The following is a 21,627-nucleotide window of genomic DNA, read 5'->3' on the forward strand; positions in this document are numbered from 1 at the left end:
ACTTCATTCAGAAAGAGTGGGTTCTGCTGCACACATTACAGAGACAGCTGTTCAGAGATGTGGCACCGGAGATTTTCAGTCATTTGGTCTCAGTGGTATATCAAGTATGCAAATCAGATGCATGGTCCCAAGGAGAGAAGCTGAAGAGAGGGAGTAAGAATCCTCCAAAACCCAAATTCAGGCAGGGAAAGTGGCTTTGGCTTTAGATAACAAAAAATGATAACCAGATGACATAACTGCAGGAAAGAAACATCTACCATTGTATCACTGGCATATTTCTGTAGTTGGTGTTGTATTAATTGGCTAAAGCTGCCAGAAATGGAATGGCTTTTAGAAAGGAAATTTATCAAGTTGCTAGTTTACAGATCTTAGGCTGTGAAAATATTCAAATTAAGTACCCACAAGAGGTTGCCTTCATTCGAGAGCAGTTAATACTGTCCAGAACACCTCTGTCAGCTGGGAAGGCCTGTGGGCTGGCGTCTGCTGCTCCGGGCCTCCGTTGCTTTCAGATTCTGTTTCCTCTGTGGGGTTTCCTCACTTGGCATCTCCAGGGCTGGATTTCATCTCCTAGCTTCCCCTGGCTCACTCCAGGTTCTGACTTGCTTAGATCTCACGGAAAAGCACATAGTGACATCTGCTGGGCTCCGCCCAGGTCTAGGCATCTGCTTCATCGGCATGCCAAACATTTCCAGACATCCATGTCTCTGTCAGCTCCGAGAAAGTGTTCTCCAAGCATCTGCATCTGAGGTTTCTCCAAAATGTTTTCCCTTTTAAAGGACTCTAGTAAACTAATCAAGACCCACATTGAATGGGCGGAGTCATATTTCCATCTAATCAGAAGGCCACACCCACAATTGGGTATGTCACATCCCCATGGAAGTAGCCTAACTAAAGTTTCCCACCCTAAACAATAGGTCTGGCCTCACAAGATTGGTTCAGGATTAAAACACGGCTTTTCTGGGGTACATAATAGTTTCACACCAGCACAGATGTTCTCTCCAAAGAACAGGAAACTGCAGGAGAAATGATGCTGCCCTTCTTGTGCAGTCCCCAGCTAATAACCTGGGGGAAAAATCATCCCCAAGTCTTGGAATTCCCTAGATTTCAACCCAACCTCCACATGCCCTAATATTGTCTTTCTGCCTATGATTTTAGTGTCAACACTAATCAAATTCCTCCATGTGTGGAAATGTCTGGAGATTCCCTTCCTAGAATATAAGTTCATGTAGTCCCTCTCTGCACAATTTCTGATCCTTAAAGCATGCATGCATGCTTTAATGAATCATTATTTATTAAGTTGCTGTCTTGCCTCTACTCACCACTTCCAACCTGGTATAAGAAATCCCTCTATTTTGTTTACCACAAAGATCAACCTATTTGTCCTCAACATAGAAAGGCTGTCTCTTCCTTCTGGGTCTCTTTGTAATTCCACTCCAAAAATTGTCAAATGCCTCAGCAGAAAAACCAGGTTGACTTGGCACTCCCATCATTGTTTGAGATTGTTAGAGATTGTAACTCTACAAATCCTGTGTGTACGATTTTGGAAAAACTGTGATTCAGATCCTGCATAAATGTATGCCATTTGGCTCATCACATAATTTTAAAAGACTGAATGCTTTTCTACTAAAATTGGAGCCATGAGAAAAATAAACAAACACATTAATTTGCCTACTAGGTAGCAGACACCGCTCCCCAGGCATAAGAGAGCAGTAAAGAAGACAAAGTCTCCACACTCAGGAATCCTTCATTCTAATGAGGGTGAGAGACCTTAAGCAAATAAAAGAAATAAACCCACAAAAACAATTTCAAATCGTGTCGGTTGTTATGAAAATAAAGCCAGGGTACATGACTACAGAATTGCAGCAGTGGAGACAATCTTCGTGAAAGTAGTCAAAGAAGGCACAGACCTGAGAAAATGAGGTGAGTATGAATAGAAAGGATAAGAGATGAGGCTAGTGATGTGGACAAGGCCATGAGGGGTTTGAATTTTATTTTCAATGTGTTGAGAAGACATTGGCGGATTTGGGGTAGGAGAATAATGTCATCTGACTTAAGTTTTTAAAATATCACTCTGGTCGCTGCATGAAAAATACAGCAAAAGCAGCAAGAGTGAGGGCAGTTATAGCAGTTAAGGAGGCTATTGCAACTATACAGGCAAGATCTGAAGGTAGCTTGGATTACGGTGGTGTGAGCGAGATTACAAATGGTTGGATTTAGTGTGCATTTTGAAAGTAATACCAGCAGGAGCTGCTGATGGATTAGATACGGGGTAAAGAAAAAAAAAAGGAATCAAGGATGACTTTGGTCTGATTGCTGTATAAGTGGGTAAGCAGCCACTTCCCTCAACCAGCTCTTCCCAGATGACTTTGTTCCACAACTCTTTTTGTCCCCAGTCTTCTGCCTGTGCATTGGCTCAATGCAGAGTGTTCAGTTATGAATTACAACCACCACCCACTTCCTCTTGGAGGTGTCACTGTGTGAGGTGCTCTGAACCCTTGTTTTCTCCCTCAACCTGGATCACCATGTCTGTCCCCAGATGGACCAAGACAGATCTACATTGGATGGTTCCCATATATTGGATAGAGTCATCCATAAACCATCAAAGATGTTTTTTGGTCTGAAAACTAAAATAATTCTTCATTCTGGAATTTTTTTTCCTTCATGGAACAGTCTTCCTCCCCTCTCTTTACTAAATTCTATTCTCCTCTCAGGGCCTGATTAAATTTTCACTCCATGCCCTCCACCCCCACCACTATCTCAAACGAAGTCACACAAGCTAATATATACCACAAAACACTCCCTAGAGGTGGTGAAGTGCATTGATTAAGAACAGAGGTTGGGAAACTTTTTCTGTAAAGAACCAGCGAAGGTAGTAAATCTTTTAGGCTTTGTGGGTCATAAGTGATCTCCGGCAATATTCTTCTTTGTTGTTTTACAACCCTTTCAAAATGTAAAGGCAATTCCTAGTTCACTGGCCATAAAAAAAAACAGACCCGGATTTGTTCTGTTGTCTGAAGTTTTCCAAACCCTCGTTAAGAGTACAGGCTATAAATTTTCTAGGCTTGGATCCTGGCTCTGCCACTGATTTAGCTCAATCTCTCTGCCTCAGTTCTGTCGCGAGACAATTCTCCATGATTCTCTCTCATTTCTGCAGAGGAACTGACTGTCTCTGTTCTAGACTGCTTTTCAAGGATGTCTGTATACAGAACCTTGGAAGAGCAAGGCAGTGTCTTATGCTGGAGTTAAAAGAACATAAAGATAATTTTTCCCTCTGCGGAAAACAGCAAATTTACTTGTAGGCCAATATAAGATTCAGGTTCCCTAAGCTCAGGGTTTCAAAGCTGTGACACAAAGCCAACATGTGCATAGTATCTTCCGGGGAATCGATGCAAACATGAAGACCGCACTGCCTGCTGGGCCTTAAGTAATAAAGTCCTTTGCTTCTGAGCTGGGAGTCTCATATCATCTTCTAGCTCCCACTTAACTTGTTAGCTCACAAGCAGGATGCAATCTCAGACCCACCACAATACTTGACATCCCTCATATGTAAAATGGAGCTAATAATCATACCTATCTCATGGGGTTGTAGTGAAGATTAAATAAATTAATATATTAAAATCAGCACTAAGAATAGTGCCTTATCATGTAGCTATACATTATATAAGTTTCAGATATTATTAATATCATAATTCTCTGGTACTTGTCCTTCACGGCAAATTATCACAATTACAATCATATACTTATTTTTTGTGATCTTTGTTAATTGTCTCAGATCTCACTAAAATATAGACTCTATGGGGGCAAAAGGCACCTAATCAGCACTCAAAATATTTGTTGACTGAAATAATGTCTCCTAACTTTTCTTTCATAATTCATTTGCATCATATTCCAGATCGCTGATTTGTTTTTTTTTTAGCTATGTTCAGGCTACCACCTATATAAGTTTTTTCCATCCTGTTGTAAGTTCAAATAACTATTTCTTATTCTCGGGTTGCTTCTTTTTCAGAGTAGCCTATGTTTTTGTTCTTGTTTGTTTGGTTTGGGGTTTTTGGTTATTTTTGCACGGGCAGGCATCGAGATAGCCTATAATGTTTGGTGAGTACAATATCATCTCAGTCATCTCTGAAAATCTGATGGGATCTTATTGATGGTTTCTGGGGTATTAAATTAACTGTTTCCTCAGTAGTTATTTACTCTACTTGTTAGGTCTCTTTTTCACGCTATTATAAAATGTCTGATGATTCCTAGTTATGCATTTCAGTTTGTAATTGAGAACCAATAGTAGCTAGGGCACTAAAGTCTCTGTGCCGTTAGTGCATGCACTGGTTGATTGCAGAGTACTGGCTGTGGTGAGTGGACAGAAATGTGCAGCCAGGAGAACTGCCTTCTTCTTGGGGAACTTGTTTTCAGAATATAAATGCCACATCCATTTTGGTTGCTAGAACCTGTAATGCTGCCCTTCCCATCTCTAGTCCCAAGCCCCACACCCCTGCCACACCCACACAATACATCCTCCTCTGTCTTTTAAAAGCAAAGTTGTCTCTAGCTATAGCCTGGGAGGTGCCCATCTGGACCTGACCAGCTCCAGCAATCTTGGAACAAATGATCTCACTGTCTGCCCGACAGCCTGCTCTTACCCATCTCCCATTCCTCCTATCCCCTCCCCAGCCCTGCTCCTTCTCTTGAGAATTTTTTTTAAGTCTATTTTGAGAAAACTCAGTTTTTAAAATAGTCCTTTCCTCCACTAAATATGTTTTTAGGATCTTTGCTTTTGCCAATGAGCCAGTCCCATCTGCTTTGTCAAAAATTTGTCGTTGGTTTGGTCTATTGCTGACAAACTGCACACTGATACAGTTCTTACTTTTAAATTTCAGTGGGATTTTGAGGAGGAACAGAAGTAAATGAGTGTACTGGATCAGTCAGCCAACTTGAACCAGATGGTTTTTTTCACATTTAAATAGGTTAAGGTCTCTATATCCTGATATTAAAACCACATTTTTGTCTCTTAAAATAGTTGATTAAATGCACCTTAAATTCCTTGTTTCCACTCAATCCTGATTCAATACATTCAGGCAGTTTATTGAATTTGTTATTTCCAAGATCACCAAGGACTTTCTTGCCACTAAAACCAATGAATACTTGTAAGTCCCTATCTTTCTTGATTCCTCTGCAGCATTTGACATTGTAACCATCATCACTTTATTGAAATGCTCTCATTTATCAGCCCTGCTGATGACAAACATTCCAAGTTCTTTCTGTTATCTTCCCAGTAGTACCTTCTCATTTGCTCTCATCCTCTTCCTTGGGGTTCTAACCTTTTTCCTTTTTTTTTTGCTTTTTTTTCCTCCATTTATTTCACTCCCTGTGTTATTTTACCTACTAAAAAGCTTCAATTCTCTTTATATGCTGATGACTCTCAGGTAATATGTCTTCATCTTATCCTTGAGCACCCCAAACTGCTAGTTAAATACCCCACTGGCATCTCAAATTCAACTCATCCAAAACCGAACTTACCACCTTCGCCATTAAACCTTATTTTGTCTGGTTTCTTATTTCATGAAATCGTGCACCATTCTTCCGATTGCCAAGGCCAGAAACCTGTGTGTCATCCTCAGCTTCATCCCTCATTTCCTACATGTCAGGAACACAACACATTTACCCCTTAATGTTTCATAAATTCTCTTGCTTTCTCAATTCCCATGTGGGTTGAGCATTGTTGGTTCCATTCCCAGCACTGATTTCCTCATCCTTAGTCCCAACAGAACCTAATTAAGATCTCCAGCTTTCTCAAATGCAATCCCCATGCTTCAGGGGAATTGGTCTCAAACCCTACTCTAGAAGTAGCTAGAGATTTTCCTGCTCCCTTTGCAGTGACCAATTTGAGAATTGGTGTGGAATGTATTTTGGCCAATAAGACCCAGGAAGAGGTTTGCAGAGAATTCTGATCTGCAGGAAATGCCTTAGTTTTCTGAGAATACTTCTTAAATTGATTCTCTCTCTTCCTCAGGACAGTTCACATGTGAATATGGGATTTGAAACAGCAGTAGCAATTTTGCTGCAAAATCCTGAAAATATGCTAATATAATAAAGAAAGAAAATTTCAGGAAATTAAAGGTAGAGCCACTAGAATATATTCCTTACCTCTCCAGACCATGGGTCACCTATAGGAGTAGAACAATGATACAGATAGTCAAAACCCTAGTCTAGAAGGCAACCTAAATATTCCTCTACAAGAGTATGAAACTAGCAAGTTTTATAAGTAATATGATATGAGTCTAAGCAAGCCAATTCAACTTAAGAATAAATATTCAATAAGAAAAATTCAACTAGTCATTCAAACTTGGAAGATTAAATTGAAAAAAAAGTTTAACTGAATTTCTCTAAACCTACTTGATAGTCAAACCAACTGTCTCTCAGTTTTGTGTCTTTGTCAAAGTTGGGCAAAATAATACGTATTTGTTTTATAATATATCTTCAGAAGCAAATTAAGAATTGCTTGGTCTTTTCTTATTGTGGTCAAACAAACCTCTATTGTGTAAAAGTGGATCACTGAACACCAACACATACCTAACTATAGCTTAAATAATAAACAAGCTCACCTGTATCCTTACTTGAGATTGTGGTGACTTGTGCAGAACAATAAAAACCTGAATAACAGGTTCTTATGGATGCCAGGTGTCCAGAGCTGGACAAAAAGAGAAAAAAATTTAGGATAGTTTTCTATTTAATTTAGGACAAAAGCCTGCACCAAAAGACTGATTCTTGCAACAAGAAGAGACTGAATTTGTAAACTTATGTTTAAAAAGATCAAACCAAACCAGTAAGAGCTGGTTCTAAAGCTAATCTATACATTAATTCTACATATTTAAAATTGTCTAACAGGTAGAGAGTCATCACCAGAGACTGGAGTCATCAGTGACTTTAGTACTGGATTCATTATTGGAATCTAGAAGACTGCATGCAGCCTGGGCTGACAGTCACATAAATGAGAAAGGAAAGTACAGAATGGGATGAGTCACATGCATACTGCCTTCTATAACAATTTACAAAGTCACATTATATGCACCCTTCATAATGTTGGCTTCTAATATATACAAAATATATGCATACAAGTACGCAAGCAAGATGTCCTCAAATAACTCCCATGATATAGAGCAATGGAGGAAAAGAAATAGCTGGCAATCCAGAAGACACTAAGCTATTCACAATCAAGAAATTTTCCTTCTTTAAATCCTACCAAAAGAAAAAAAAAGCACTTGCATTTTTTATTCCATAAAAAATTCCTATTTGTCCAATTGTTTAGAAAGTTTCTAACCACCCACTTTTTTTGCCTAATGAGTTTTTAAGTCATATGAAATATTTAAATGCCACATGAAGTTTTAGATAGATCAGTGTCAATAACATTCAGTCTCTTTTTGGAATATAGGATGCACTTAATGGGCAAATATTTATGAAAACCTACTATTTGCAAAACATTGTGCAGGGTCTACCAAGTATTAAGAGGCATCAAACAAGATAGACATGGCCCCTACATTCACGGTCCCAAGTGCCACCTTCCTGAGAAAGTTCTTGATTGTATTAGGAGTTATTGTAATCAGGAATGAAACCAAGATTTAAAAATTTTATAGGACCTAACGTGGATGCAGTTGGTTATATAAATTATATGTGTAGAGTCAGAACAATAAGTTTTCCTACTCTATTAAGGACACGATGTAACACAGCAGGTCAATAATATTTTATGGGTCTGACTCACATGTTCCTAACATTTAAAATGCCAAAATATTAAAAGAGGAAGTTCATATTTTTCCTTTATTTTGAACCAATGCACATCAATGTCCTAGAACTTAGTTAAAAGATAGATCCCTCAAATATTACTTGTGTACTTTTTGCTTTTACGGGCCACACCTTCCTAGGGGAAGGGCAATTAAGGGACAGCAGTGACAATACAATTGGAATTAAACTAATCTTTGGCTCTGAACCACTTTATGACTCTATGGCTTTGGGCAATTTACTTAATCTTCTCTAAAACCTGTGTCCTCACCTGTAAAATGGGAATAATTACCATGATTAAGAGTATAAGCCCTGATACATACTGATGTATTTAAGAGGGAAATGATCATGTCTACAATTTGTTCTAAAATATTACAGAGGGGATAAAAAGGCATGTGTAAGTTGATGGAGGAAAACGGATAAAACAAAACCAGCCATAACTGTTGAAACTGGGTGACTGGATGGATACATGAACATTCATACTTTGTATGTGTTAGAAAGTTTCCATAATAAAAGTTAAAATAAATACACAATTCTTAAAAATAATAATAATAGAGTTTCTGGAGTTAGACTGGGTTTTAATTCTAGCTCTTCTGTGTGCAAACCTTGTAAACTTAGATATCTACATAACCACTCCAAATTTCAGTTTCCTTTTCTAAAAAAAGAATATAACAATAATTACTGCCTAGGGTTTTAAAAAGGATTAAACTAAATAATCCATGTAGATTTCCTAGCATGATGTCGAAGTGCTTAAGGAATGTCATTTTTCGCTACCAATACTAAGATTCTTTTACTGGTTTTTGCAAGGTTTACTAGGTTCTTTTATGAAGGCTCTGAAAAAGAAAGACACTATTGATCTGGGACTGCTGGGAGAATGTGAAGTGGGCTGTGAAATATAGGGAGGCGTCTATAAAGTGGAGAACCTGGACAATACAACACCTAGGTCCTTTTAGCTCTTACATTTTACAATGCTTGGACTAGATAACTTTTAGTGTATCTTCTACTATTTGCACAGTATTTATGGGGGGAAAAAACTTCTCTTTCTCTTCCTTGTATGTACCTCCAACGTCTTTTATAACATTAGTCACATTTAGATATTTGTTGAATAAATGAATTAGTGGAAAGAGTGATGCATATGAACTCCTTAAATGTCCTCTCTTGTAGATGTCCAACAGTGAATCTGAAAATCTTTAATATTTTATGTTAGTTGTATCAGGAATAATTATTTTCAGCTGTAAGTAGCAATGACAGCTGACTAACAGTGACTGAAACAATTAAATTATTTTTTATTTAGATAAATTATCTTTCTTCTCTCCCTCCCCCCCTGCACCCCACCCCCACCCCCTGCTTTCTTTCTTTCTTTTGGAATTTTCTTCATGACCAAGATACGGCTGCCAGAGCTCCAAGGAAAACAAAAGCACCAGAACCATTTGTTCCTTTTTTCATGAAAGCAAAATATTTCCTGGAATCCCTCTCCCAAAAGACTTGCTGTTAGGTCTCCCTGTCCAGAAATGAGTCACAGGACCAATCTAGCTTTAAGGCTTCGACCCATCATGAGACTGAGAATATAACAACGTAATCTTGAACAGAGTTGAGGCTCTCTTTGCAGGAAAAGGTGGAGAACAGATGATAACAAGTAGGTGACTGACCATATCTGCCAGCCTGCTTTTATGAACTTGTGGAAACCATCCACATTATTCCTCCGGCTCACCGTTTTCCTCTTTATCGCATCACTGCCATCAACCACAGACTTCTGGATCCATATAATGACCATCTAATACCTTGGCCTCACAATTCTGGAACCTCCATAACTGCCCTGAGTTTCAGCATGCCATAGAAATCCAAATACCAATATCCTGAATTCTGAGCTTTCTCTTTGATGGTCATAATGCCTTTATTTTCGACATTTTCTATGTCTATTCTCTTATGAAATCCTCTCTTTGCCTTCTTTGGATCTCAACTTTATAAACCCCTTCTTTTTTCCTTTTCCTCTTCTCCTTTCATTTCAACTATTTTCTTTGCCTAAAGTGGGGCTCTATAGTTTGTCCTTACAAAGATGTGTTAGCTACCACGTTGGTATCTCTTATTCCTTTACTGTTTGCTAGGTCCACTTTGTGAAACTACAAAAGTGTACAACAACACCTTTCCCCAACGATGCAACAATTTTAGACTTGTGGCTTTCTTTCTTTGGTTTGTTAATTTTTGCTTTTACTTCTATGCTACACTAGTTTGCCATGTAGCGATTGCACTGTGCAATATTACAATAAGGACTGGGAAAATTTTTTTATGGATGTAATGTCTATTACAGTTTGAGATAGTATTTCTCTCTAGTTCTCAGTGATTTAAATGTGACCAAGCCTTCTGTACTTTGTCACAAAAAGTGGGTTTTCCAGGTGACTATTTTGGTGAGTGTCAAAATAAGAATTTATGGTGTATTACTGTCCATTCACTTTGAATTAAAATATATATATATATTGCAGCAAAAAAAAAAAAAACACTTGTTAGGTAAAAATAATAAAAGCATGCCATTAGGCTCATGATTGTTTTTTATCTAATTTCAGTTGGAAACGCACTGCCTCTTCATGGACCTTTCATTCTGCTCTTATTGGTTCTCTATCAAAGTACTCACAGCAACTGCCTCAAATATTTTCCACTCCCTTCAAGGCAGAAATTCCTTACTCAAAGCAGATGACCCTGCCTCTCCCTTTATCGACATCAAAGCAATACAAATGCCCTCAGCTTATTCTCCCGGAGCAGTGGACATAGCCTTTAAACATTAAACTCATACATCCAACTTCCCTCTTGGCCCTTCCATTTTTATTTTAATGGTGCATAAGAAATATCCTATACAATTATTAATATTTTTGTTTGGGTACTATTTCCCCTATTGTTCCCTGAGGAAAGAGGCTATATTTATTTTTGGATGTTCCAGTAGTACCTAAAGCAACAACTGATTAACTACCAAACATTCCTGATCTTTCCTCCAATCTTGCTCTTCTCACAGTCCTTACCACTTCAGTAAGTGGGAACACCATCTTTTTGCCTTGGTCTTTGATAGTTCCACTGGTGTTAATTTCTCTGCACTTCCCTGTTGTGCTGATCAGATTCTCACTGACAAGGTGCTTTTAGAGAATCCCTAGGACAGAAAGTGAGAGGTATAGCACCGGCCTAGGCAACATGCTGTCAGGTTGTACCATACCGAGATGGTTGAACCTGATAGGACACTGACTGCTACATCAGGAGTTGGAGTTAGAATGAGGCAGAAAGGATTGCAAAGGTATATGTCAAGAACCAAATGTCTGAAATGTTATCCTATTTGCAAGATAATTAAATAAGCTTGCCACAGTTTCAAACATGCTGACAAGAGACACAGGACTCCTAAGTCAGAGACAAAGGACTTTACTACTCACATCAATAGCAATTGCCAGAGTGTCTGTATTTTCTTGCACCAATTCCCTGACCCACAATTCCCACAAGGCAATTGAAGATTAATTCTTAGAGGGGGCTTGTATTACAAGAAAGGACTCGGACCGTAAAGAGCTTGTATTTTTATAATAGATAGTAAACATGCCTTCCCATTGGTTCAAAGGGAGGCATTATCTCTAACTTTTAAAGCTGTTCACTATAAAAATATTCTTGAACAGAAAAAAAAAAGTCCAGAACAAAAACAGTCTTCTTGCAAGAGGGACATTAAACATGAGAAACACATGGAGAATTGTTTCCTAACAGTGAATATCAAAAGTAACCTATACAGGGGCGGGCCGCGGTGGCTCAGCGGGCAAGAGTGCTTGCCTGCCATGCCGGAGGACCTCGGTTCGATTCCCGGCCCCAGCCCATGTAAAAAACAAACAAACAAACAAAATATAATAAAACAAGAAAATGTTTAAAGATGTTTTCCTTCCTTCCATCCTTCCTTCCTTCTCTCTGTCTTTCCTTCCCTTCCTCCCTCTCTCTTAAAAAAAAAAAAAAAAAAAAAGTAACCTATACAATTATTAGTATTTGAGTGCACAGTCAAGTTCAGTACTTGTTCCTTGAGGGCAGAGACTATATTTTACTCATCTTTGTATCTCCCAACAATAATTAGTTAGCTATAAACTGAGTTAATAAACTGTATAACGTGGCATTCCACACAAATAAAAAATAATTAACTTAATTTCAAGCTATTTGAAAGCAACTAAGTTGGACTATAAGCTCTGGGAAGGGAGAACCAGGTCTGTTTTGTAATCCCAGTATGTTGGGCAATACCTGGCACATGGTAGGAGCTAAAAATATATTTGTTTAATGTATAAATGAATGATGTCTCAATTAAAAGAAATAATTGTCTATTTTTCTCCTTGCTGAAGCCAAATCTAGAGTCCAGGATTCAGTTAGAAGCACCACTCTAAAAGGTAGATTGAGAACCTATGAAACTACAAAAGGAAAAAGGTCTGAATGATAAAGGGCCACAAAAATATGTCATAGGAGAAATAAAGAGACAAATTAATGTGACCTCACTTCATTAAACACAGAATTCCCAAGTTTTTAGCTCTGGAATGAGGATCTCCAGAAAGCAAAAAGAAATTGACCAAAAGCCTCAACTCTCTTTGCCCTGGGTTCCTTTTTCCCACTGAAGTCACACTTCGATTGATGAATAAATAGAAAATACACAATATAATCCCTTAGCTAAAAATGCTTTAGATTTTCTAATCTTCAGTAACTAGAAAAACTTCTTTTTTTATGATCACTTCACTCAAGCAGCCTTGAAGTTATTTTAAGCATAAAAAGCTCTTGTTGAAATAGTTAGTTATTGGTCTTATCTCAAAAACTTACTCTCATTCCCAGAAACCCTCCCTCACTCTGCTTGCAGGATGAGACATCATATGAACTAATATCAGCACCTTCCTCCCTTTTGACAGATAAGATTGAAAGCCCAAATAGTTCACAAGAAGCCTACAAGATAATAGGATATGTTCACTGAACAGTTTTTCCTCTTTTTATTATTATTATTATTATTTATTTCTTCTTCATCCTAGCCATTTCTTTGACTCTTTGGGGTTATAAAAGCCCAAACAACTCTTTTCATTCTGAATTGGTCTTGGAAAGTTTTTCCTCCAGTTCCTCGATTATGCAATTCAATCAACTCAACTCACCTTCTCATCAAGATAAAGAGACTGTTTCTCTGTTTGATGCAGGGTCAGGTAGTCCTGACTATTTAAAACTGTGTTTTCTGATGGTAACAACTGTAACAACTACAGTGTTCCCAGGAACTTGTTTCTTCTCTTCAAAATTCTGGCTTAAATGCTTTCCAAAAACTCCTTTGGCTCTACTAATTATAGCTGAGACAAGCTTCATTTTTTCAAAAAGATTGCAAAAGGTTAAGGGAAAATGTCTCAAAAAAAGAACTAAGGAAAATATATGAAGCACAAAAAGACAGGCTACCTTGCAAAAATTGCGGCTGGTCCCCATAGAACACCCAGGACTCTATCTGAGATCCTACAAAACTTACATGCACTAAGTTTACCTTTCAGAAATCTAAAACCTTCATATGATTCCTAGGTCAGGATAAATCTTGAAATCCAGAGGTGCCAGTCTCTCCAAGAACCTCAACCCTTTCCATCCCCCATCCCATATTGTCAACGTCCCTCTCAAGATGAAAAAAAAATATCCCTAAAGATTGGGAGAAGGCTCAAAGGAGAAGCAACAAAGAAGTAGGATTTAACAAATGAGTACGACTAGTGACTCATTACATTGATATTTCTTTTTAGTTTCCAGTGTCTTGAAGCAGCTAGAAGGAAAAACCTGAAATTGTAGAACTGTAACCCATACCAAACTCTGGAATTTATTCTATAAGTGTTTGTTAAAATGTATTTTGAAATGTATTGCTTTTTTGTGTATATGTTATATTTCACAATAAAAAATGTTTTTAAAAAATTAGCTTGTTCCTAACATAGTTAACTAACTCTGAGGGTCACCGGCCTCCCACACAATCTGTGTTCCTCCAGACAGCAACACTCTAGTCCCAAATGATTAATGCAATATTGTCTGAGTTCCTCAGTTCTCATCCCTGCCTGTCTCTACAGGCTGGGCAATCTCATTTCTATAAAGATATCTAATTCCTTTCCCAGGTTAAGGCCAAGATTGCATTTCTAAATATACTGTATACCAGGTATGCATTCTTTTCATTTTAGCTTACAACTCATTCAGTTAATTCAACAAATATTTATTGAGTGCCTACTATATGCTAGGTTCTAGGCACTAGTGATTTAACTATGAACAAAATAGAAATGCTTTTCTTATTGACCTATTTTATGTCATATGTAAGAAAATATCAGGGAGCTCTGTACATGGCAATGACAAGCATTGTATTGGAACTTTTTTGTTCAGTTATTTATATGTGTGTATATATGTACACGCATACTTGAGTAACAATTTAAATAATGTATGTCTTATTATGAATTAAGATTTTAAAAATTGGTAAGTCAGTTAACTATGGAGTGCAGGAAATGGGGTAGACTGGAAATACAAAAAGTTAGGGAGGTCAGGAAAGACCTCCCTGACAAGATATTTCAGGAAAGACCTGAAGGAGGTTAGGGAGTAACCCATATAGATCCCTGGGGAAAAGGCATCCAGGCAGAGGGAAGAGAGAGTGCAAATGTCCCAAAGTAGGAACATGTCCCGAATGGTGAAGAAATGGCAAGGAGGAAATTGCAGCGAGAGCAGGATGACCCAGGTGAATGGCATTAAGAATTAAGGTCAGAGAGATACCTCAGAGCTAGATCATATAGAGCCTTGTTGTTCTAGTTTGCTAGCTGCTGGAATGCAACACACCAGAGACGGATTGGCTTTTAATAAAAGGGGATTTACTTTGTTAGTTCCTTAGAGGAAAGGCAGCTAACTTTCCACTGAGGGGTTCTTTCTTACGTGGGAAGGCACAGGATGATCTCTGCTGGCCCTCTCTCCAGGCCTCTGGGTTCCAACAACTTTCTCTGGGGTGATTCCTTTCCGCATCTCCAAAGGCCTGGGCTGAGCTACAAGTGCTGAGATGAGGTATGCTGAGCTGCTTGAGCTGTACTAGTTGTGCTCTCTCATTTAAGCACCAGCCAATTAAGTCAAACGTCATTCACTGCAGCAGGCACGCCTCCTAGCTGACTGCACATGTAATTAGCAACAGATGAGGTTCACGTACCATTGGCTCATGTCTGCAGCAACAAAACTAGGTGCCTTCACCTGGCCAAGTTGACAACTGAATCTAACTACCACACTTGTAAACCATTGTGAGGAGTTTGGACTTAACTAAGTGCCATGGGGAATCATTTGGGAAGTATGAAGAAGAATAGTGACCCCAATTAGGCTTAAGTTTTTAAAGCTTCACTTATGTTTTTAAATGTCCACTACTGTTGGGGTAATTAAGTCTATCTGTGTAAGGAAAGGGTGGAGAAAAGAATAACTTGATCTTTATGTCAAGGACAAAACCCAGACTCACCACCTTGTGATTGAGTCTTGGCCGGAGAACTGCTGAGTAGCAGTACTTTCAGGCCCCTACCTGAGTGGAATGTCATGAAAATGGCTTTTGCTGTGTTGACTTTGACTTATGAAAGAAGATGGCAACTCTTTCTGGAAAGATTAACAAAACATCCTTCTGGGGTAATTTGACATGGGGCTAGTAATTTGACATGGGAGGCAGGGTTTATAGCAGCATGCTATGCTGTTCCAGATTGTGGTCAGGGTTCAAATCCAAGGACAGCCCTTGCATTAAATATTCAAAAATCCATCCCCAAACAAGCTAGATTAATGGTAACACATCATCTTTGCACATTATAGAATTGCTTTTCTTGAGAATCATAATAAACCTAATCTATATATTTGGGAAATGTTGAGGGCACTGTGTACTTCATCACTCTTTATCTCTTGAGTGATCCATGAAAAATTTTTAGGTCTTAGTACCAGGACAAGAAAGGCCACTTCTGGGTTTCTCTTTAATTAATGCACTCTGAACCTCATAAACAAGTGTATGTTCCTATTGCATATAGAAGTATATGCAACCCACTTCTAACAATTTTATGATATCCATTTTAACCTTACCCTAGTTTTATCTTCTTCTTCAATGATTTTTTCCATTTGCTCAATTTCACCATATTTTACCCTTCTTCCCTGGTTCTGTAACAGTGTGGTTATTTTGCAAGTGGGCTCAAATTCTTTCCTGAAATGGGGCAAAGAATAAAATACATAGTTTTCTGAAATATGAATTCCTTTTTCATCTTTGTATGGTTTTGCTTTTTTTTTTTTTCTAACTTGTTGCATTGAATATGTGCTTATATTCTCTCTTTGTTAAGGTTGAAAATCACCACTATACAGCTTTGGTGGCATCCCGTAAGTTCATATGTAGTGTTTTTATTGTTCCTATGTTCTAAACAATCTGTAATTATATATTGATTTGTCTTTTGACCAAATAATCATTTGAATGTCTTTTAAATGTCTAAATGATTGAATTCTCTTTATATTTCTAATATTAATATACAGACTTTATTTTGTATTAAAGGCATAGGTGATCAGTCAAATAGTGTTTTGATCAGTTAGTAATTGTGGGTGAAATAAAGGTTTTATGCCAAAAAATACATAATGCAAGGAATAGAAAACATATGCATTCTTCATAGATAGTAGGTTACAGGTGGGGAGTATTTCAGCAGATGAGCATGTGGACTTTCTGTGACTTGAATGAGTTCTATCTGCTAAATCAAAAATATACCACAGCCAACCACAGGAGATGCCACAAAACGAACCTCCCTCTGGAGCCAATGAACTGAAAATTCTTAGACCTATTTTGTCTCTATCTTACTCTGAGTTATTACTGGTGTTGACAAAGCAAAGCAAGTCAACAACTGTGGTAAATAGAAGGTAGTTGGAAAGGTTGGCTTGTGGCTAAAAAGGATTTACACATTTCCTTTCACAATTTATAAGATCACATTTGCTTAACTTACTCAAATGTGGCAACTGGATATTGTATAAACAGATGTTTGGAATCACATGACCTGGAAGGAAAAGACGAATCCTCTAATAAAAGCTGTATGACCTTACACACAGTTTCATTTCCCCATTTGAACAACTTGAGTGATTGTATCTACTTCAGCGTTATCGTGAAACTTGACTAAGTTAAGAAATATATAAGTACCTGACCACACCATGCTAAAGTAAATGTCAACAATAGGGAAAATTGTGTGTGAGGACAGGGGTATATGGGAACTGTAATTTGTGCATGACTTTTCTATAAACCTAAAACTGCTCAGTAATGATTTTTTTTTAATTTTTAAATTTTTATTTCTTAAACCATAACACACAAACACGAATATTCTTAACATATGAGCATTCCATTCTTGGTATATGATCAATGACTCACAATATCAAGATGAGGCTTTTAAAAATCAACTTATGGTCTAGTATCAAAGATAAGGAATTCTGGAGGCTTTTTTTGTGTGTCTAAAGTGTAATCAAATCTATCTCAAGAACTAATCAAGTCTTAAAAGGTAAATATTCAAGCAAAACTATTTCTAACAAAGTATCAACATGAATCAAAATAAGAAGTAGCTAGGGTTCTTTGGAAAGAACCCAAAAGATGGGTGTCAGGAGACATAGATTTTTCTGGTTTTGCCTCTGGCAGGCTCATGACTCTAGGAGAGTCATAGAGTGCCTCAAATTCTTTTTTTTTTTTTTTTAATTTTTTTTACTGTATAGCATAACATGTATACAAAGCAAAGAAATAAAACAAAAAGCAATAGTTTTCAAAGCACTCTTCAACAAGGAGTTATAGGACATATCCCAGAGTTTGTCATGGGCTACCATACGATCCTCTCAGATTTTTCTTTCTAGCTACTCCAGAATATAGGAGGCTACAGGGCTTAAATACTTCTATAGCATCACAATCGACTTTTTTTGTGAAAAAGTAATATATATAGAAAAAGGTATAAATTTCAAAGCACAGCACCACAATTAGTTGTAGAACATATTTCAGAGTTTAACATAGGCTACAATTTCACAATTTTAGGGCTTTACTTCTAGCTGCTCTAAATACTGCAGACTAAAAGAGATATCAGTGCAATGATTCAGCATTCATATTCATTTACTAAATCCTGTCTTCTCTGTATGACTCCACCATCACCTTTGATCTTTCCATCCCACTGTTTAGGGGTGTCTGGGCTATAGCAATTTTAAATTTTTGATATTGGAAGGGTCTGTCACTAATATGGGGTAGGAAGATGGAACTATCTGATGTTCTGGAGAGGCTGGGGCTAGGTTTCAAGACTTATCTGGACCAGGGACCCATCTGGAGGTTGTAGGTTTCTGGAAGGTTATTCTAGTGCATGGAACCCTTGTGGAATCTTATGAATTGCCGTAGGTGTTCCTTAGGATTGGCTGGAATGGTCCTGTTTGGGGTTTGGCAGGTTATGACAGGTTGCAAGGTTTACCTGAAGCTTGCATAAGAGCAATCTCCAGAGTAGCCTCTCTACTCCATTTGAACTCTCTCTGACACTGATACTTTACTAATTACACTTCTTTTCCCCCTTTTCATCAGGATGAAATTGTTGATACCATGGTGCCATGTCTGGATTCATCCCTGGGAGTCCTCTCCCATGTTGCCAGGGAGATTTTTCACCCCTCGATGTCATGTCCCACATAGGGGGGAAGACAATGATTTCACTTGCAGAGTTGGGCTTAGAGAGACTGAGGCCACATCTGAGCAACCACAGAGGTCCTCCAGAAGTAACTCTTAGGCATGCCCATAGGTAGTCTAAGCTTCTCTGCTACCTACATAAGCTTCACAAGAGTAAGCCTCATGATTGAGGGCCTGGGCTATTGATTCGGGTGATCTTAAAGTTTGACATAGTATCAGCGGATTCCCTGATGGTAAGGTTTAATAGTTCCATAGTCTTCCTCCCCTCCCTCAGGGGGCTTTGCCAATATTTTTTGATTATCTGCTTAATATACTCTAGGATGTTTCCAGGCATTACAATAGTCTACACAGGATTAAAGGACCTCTTTCTTATTCTGTGCTCCCTGTGCTTCAATTGTTCAAATGAGCTATACAAATAGGTTGAATTAGATAATGTGCTACAGAAAATTTCAGTTCCAGATCAAATAAATCTTACTTCCATTGGTCTCAAAGAGTATGTGTGGTTCTAAAATATACACACTGTCTTCCTTACCCCCATGTTCTGAATTACTTTAACCCCAACCTGTTTGGCTTCATCCTTATCTCTAAATATCAGGTTATATATATAAAACAGCCTCTCAAAATCCAGAAATATTAATCACTGCTCCAGACTTAATGTGTCTGCTCTAAAAGCTTACAAATCTAGGCCCCTGTTTTCTTATAAGCATTTTCTAAAGGTGGCCATACTATTCTGGTTCTTTTGCTTCTGGCTTATTTTGTCTCACCAAACGTCCCACATGTTCATTCACATTGTTGCATGCATCATGACTTTGTTCCTTTTTGTAGCAGCTTAGTATACTTAGTTCTTAAGTATACACCAATGTTCGCCAACCTACTTCTCCATCAGTGCATCCTTCAGCCACCTGTATTCATCAGGCATCATGTAGAGGGCCCAGAGTCCACAGTCCAACAACATTCTCAATTTTAGATAATTTCATTGTTCCCAAGAGAAAGAAAACCAATAAACACACCCTCACAAACAGAAAATCTAAACTTCCTCTTAACTCTTGTCCCCTCCCCCCCATTATTTACCACTGCTATTACTGTGTAAATGTGTTGGTTTCCTTTTGAAGATAGCTCATAACATGCAATAGCAGTTTTCCCCCTGTACCCTGGACTTAAACACTCTTTATACAAAAATCATATCAAATTCATTCATATTTCTAGTGTAAGTTAGTGGGACACATAAGTCTATACAACCCCTTTGAATCTTGTTCATCTTCAATATGGTAATCTTACTTCTAGACACACTAGAGAATCACCTTCACTCCTATCTATTCCCTTACATTGAAGTTCAATCTCATTAGCTAACGGTTCACCCATCTCTAGCCTCTATGTATATCTAAATCCCCTAAATTCCGTATTATATGTCTCTGATTATACTTTTATGCTGGTCATAAAAGTGAAATCATACAGGATCTGTCCTTCTGTGTCTGGTTAATTTCACTCAGCATTATGTCCTCAAGGCTCATCCATCTTGTCATGTGCTTCAAGACGTCATTTTGTCTTACTGCTGCATAATATTCCATCATATACACATTTTGTTGATCCACTCGTCTGTTGATGAGCATTTGGTTTGTTTCCATCTTTTGGCAACATGAACATCATGTGCAAATATCTGTTTGTGTCGATGCTTTCAGCTTTTCTGGGTATAACCCAAATAGTGCTATTGCTGGGTCATAGGGCAGCTCGATATTTAGTTTCCTAAGGAACTGCCAAACAGTCTTCCATAGTGGCTGCACCAATATACATTCCCATCAGCAGTGTGTAAGTGTCCCAATTTCTCCACATCATCTCCAACATTTATAGTTTCCTGATTGTCTAATAGCAGCCATCCTTATAGGTGTGAGTTGGTATCTCATTGTATTCTTGATCTGTATCTCCCTTATGGTCAGTGAAAATGAGCATCTCTTCATGTGCTTTTGAGCCATCAGTATTCACCCTTCAGAAAATTGTCTATTCATATTTTTAGCCCACTTTATAATTGAATTGTTTGTTCTTTCGTTGTTGAGTTGTTTGATTTCTTTGTATATACAGGAAATCAAATCTTTGTCTGATATGTGATTTCCAAATATTTTCTCCCATTGAGTTGGCTGCCTCTTCACTGTTTTGACAAAGTCCTTTGAAGCACAGAAGTATTTGATTTTAAGAAATTCCCATTTATCTATTTTTTCTTTTGTTCCTTGTACTTTGGGTATAAAGTTTAGGAAATACTCCTATTACTAGGTCTTGAAGATGTTTCCCTACATTTTCTTCTAGAAGTTTTATGGTGTTAGTTCTTATATTTAGGTGTTTGATCCACTTTGAGTTAATTTTTGTGTAGGGTGTAAGATAGGGGTCCTCTTTCATTCTCATGGCTTTTGATATCCAGTTCTTCCATGCCCAATTATTGAAAAGACCATTTTCTCCCAGGTCAGAGGATCTGGGGGCCTTGTTAAAAATCACTTGACCATAGATTTGGAGGTCTATTTCTCCACTCTCAATTCAATTCCATTGGTCAATGCTTCTGTCTTTGTGCCAGTACTATGCTGTTTTGACCACTGTGGCTTTGTAATAGGTTTTAAGGTCGGGGAATGTTAATCCTCCCACTTCATTCTTATTTTGTAGGATGCTTCTAGCTAATAGGGGTCTCTTTCACTTCAGATGAATTTGGCAGTTAGCTTTTCCAAATCTTCATAGTAGGTTGTTGGAATTTTTATTGGTACTGTGTTGAATCTGTAGCTCAATTAGGGGAGAACTGACATCATGACTATATTTAGCCTTCCTATCCATGAGCAGGGGATGTCTTTCCACTTATTTAGATCTCCTTTGATTTCTTTTAGCAATGTTATGTAATTTTCTGTGTACAAGTCTATTACATCCCTAGTTAGTTCATTCCTAAGTATTTGATTCTTTTAGTTGCTATTTTGAATGGAATTTTTTTCTTAACTGTCCCTTAGCTAGGTCATTGTTTGTGTATAGAAATGTTACTAATTTTTGCACACTAATTTAATATCCTGCCATCTTGCTGAATTTGCTTATTAGCTCAAGTAATTTTGCTGTAGATGTCTCAGGATCTTCCAGGTATAGTAGCATATCATCTGCAAGTAATGAGAGTTTTACTTCTTCCTTTCCAATTTGAATGCTTTTTATTTCTTTGTCCTGCCTGATTGCTCTAGCTAGAACTTCTAGCA

The 21,627-nt window shown here is 37.8% G+C and overlaps 1 long non-coding RNA gene across 2 annotated transcripts in view; it reads right to left on the bottom strand.

Moving 5' to 3' along the window:
- The window catches only part of LOC143661755 (uncharacterized), a 135,000-nt gene that overhangs the window by 106,478 nt on the left and 6,895 nt on the right, over positions 1–21,627 (bottom strand). For both annotated transcript variants that reach the window (XR_013164803.1, XR_013164804.1), the window contains exons 2-3: positions 16,728–16,778; positions 15,832–15,949 (exon numbers count right to left, since the gene is read on the bottom strand). This is a non-coding gene — a long non-coding RNA (uncharacterized LOC143661755). The remainder of the gene's footprint in view (positions 1–15,831; positions 15,950–16,727; positions 16,779–21,627) is intronic.

This window comes from Tamandua tetradactyla, chromosome 17, assembly GCF_023851605.1.
Source record: "Tamandua tetradactyla isolate mTamTet1 chromosome 17, mTamTet1.pri, whole genome shotgun sequence".
In the NCBI taxonomy this organism is placed as follows: Eukaryota; Metazoa; Chordata; class Mammalia; order Pilosa; family Myrmecophagidae; genus Tamandua; species Tamandua tetradactyla.